The sequence below is a fragment of the Mandrillus leucophaeus genome, unplaced genomic scaffold (genome assembly GCF_000951045.1).
Source record: "Mandrillus leucophaeus isolate KB7577 unplaced genomic scaffold, Mleu.le_1.0 Scaffold27, whole genome shotgun sequence".
Taxonomy (NCBI): Eukaryota; Metazoa; Chordata; class Mammalia; order Primates; family Cercopithecidae; genus Mandrillus; species Mandrillus leucophaeus.
The window spans coordinates 3,606-6,069 of record NW_012102809.1 but is presented as its reverse complement, the minus strand read 5'-3'; positions in this window follow the sequence as shown (position 1 = coordinate 6,069).

The window sequence follows — 2,464 nt, the reverse complement described above, 5'->3', positions numbered from 1 at the left end:
AATCCCCAGCAGGTGGCTTTCAATTCAAGTGTAAATGCTATCTTCCACTTAAAGAAAGAAGATTTGAGGCTCAGTAGTGGGGAGGTAACAAGCAAAAGCACAGTAGACAAGGGTAAGTTTTCTTATACAGACAACTCCATGCGTTCTCTGTTGATAAGACTCTTTAGTGATTTAGTCATCCTTCTCTTCTTGGTTGGTGTCAAGAGAGATAGAGAGAGACAGAGAGATCTTTTAAATGGGGATTTCTTTTATAGATGTAAATTTTCCTTACACAAGGGTAACTTCTCTGTTTTCAGAACTTCCTTTTTTAGCATTTTTTTTTCACAGTAATCAGCTCAGAATAATTCTTATGCGAAAGGGACATATTTTGGGGTGGCATATTCTGGTTTCTTACCATCATATTTTGGGGTGGCATATTCTGGTCTTACACACTGTCTTCCACCAGCAATGAAAAGCGTTCTTGTTTTTCCTCCAGCAATTTGTCATTTTTTTAGAGTTTAGCAGTTCTAACAGATATAGACCAGCTGTGCTATCTCATTGTGGTGGTTTTCAGTTCTCTAGTATGTTGAGCATCTTTTTGTATGTTTACTTGCCATCTGTAGATCGTCTTTGGTGAGGTGTCTGTTCAGAACTGTGTGCATTTTTAATTGAGCGGTTTAACTTATTGTTTAGTTTTAAGAATTTTGTATGTATTTTGAATACAAATTCTTTCTCAGATCTGTATTTTGCAAAATTTTTTTTCAATATGTGGCTTGTCTTTTTGTTCCCTTAACAAGGCCTTTTCCAGAGTATAAACTGTGAATATTAAGAACTCCACATTGTCATTTCTTCTGCATATATCAACCTTGTGTGTCATTTGTTAAAATTCATGACCAAACCCAAAGGCACATAGCTTTTCTTCCATAGTTTCTTGTAGAAATTGTACAGTTTTGCATTTTTAGTGTAAGGATGATTTTGAGTGACTATTTGTGTAAGTTGTAAAGTTTTCATCTACATGCATATCATTTCCTATGGTTTCCAATAATCGTTCCCTCACTATTTCTGGGAAAGACACAGGACAGTGGGCTCTGTTAGAGCAGATAGATGGCTAGACATGAAGAGGAGGGGGAGCTCCTGAAAAACGGAAAGTCTGGTAAGGCTCACCCGGAGGGACCATGAAAAATTCACATTTAGTGGCATCTGTAATGCTGGAGTGGATGGGCACTTGTCAATTGCGGGTAGGAGGGAGAAGAGGTACCTATGCAGAAAGAAACACCCTAGAAATCCTCTTAAGATGCCCCAGTCATCATTCAGTCTGCAGTAATAATGTCACAATATTGCTAGCTACATGCTGATAAGGACAAAGGGGACATTCTTCAAAGAAACCTGGCACCATAAGTACAGATTACGGCAGAGAAGCACATTGAAAAGGGATAGACGCAGTAGGTACAAATGTGACTGCTGTCAGCCTGCCTGGGATGGTGGGAAGGAGCCTGGTGCCACAGTGGATTCGGATCGATCACCACACACGTGCCTCATCCAGCAGTGAGGAGGTCCCACAAGCCTAAGTGGGGCAAGTTGGGGACCTAAGGCAGTAGCAGGAAAACCAAAGAAAACAGGGGGAGACTTGAGACAGAGGCAGGAATGTGAAGTCGTCCAAAGTAAAATTCCCTGCACAGGACTCTCAGGCTGCTTTCCTGCACGATCAGCCTACTCGTATTTTTCTACAATAAGCTCTTCACACTGTATTTTTTTGAATGAAGTTATCTGCCATCTTCCTATTGCCTCTTGGTGAAAATCTTTCTTCCAAGTGAGACAAGAACCGGGACATCAATTTCCAGAACCGATGGCACTTAATAACTGGCGCTCTGACTTTAAGCGGTGCAGGAGGCAGCCTTTACGGGGCGCCAGCCGTCACACCTGGAGCAAGATGGCCCTGCATAGTCCCCATGTGCCTGCAGGTGTTGTGCTGCAACAACACTGCCAGCAAGAGGGCCCGGCAGTGTCCCCAGCATACAGCAGGGGGCGTAGGATGAGTATACTGTGAGCAAGAGGATCCCGCAGTGTCCTTAACTGCCAGCAGGTCGCGCACGGGCACCACACCATGAGCAAGAGGACCCTGCAGTGTCCTGGTCGGCAGCAGGGGGCGTGCTGCCACTCCACGGTGAGCAAGAGGATCCTGTAGTGCCCCCAGCGGCCAGAAGGGGGCGTGCCCGCACTACAAGGCAAGCAAGAAAGCCAGGCAGTGTCCCCAGCTGCCAGCATCGGGGGTGTTGCCACTACACTGTGACCCAGAGAGCCCTGCAATGTCCCCAACTGCCAGCAGGCGGCGTGCCCTGACTATACTGCGAGCAAGAGGGCCCCGTAGTGCCCCGGCGCCAGCAAGGGGCGCTGGCCACCACTGTAAGAAAGAGGGCCCTGCAGTTGCTCTAGACGCCAGCAGGCGGCGCAGTGGCACAGCACCGTGAGCAAGAGGAACCTGTAG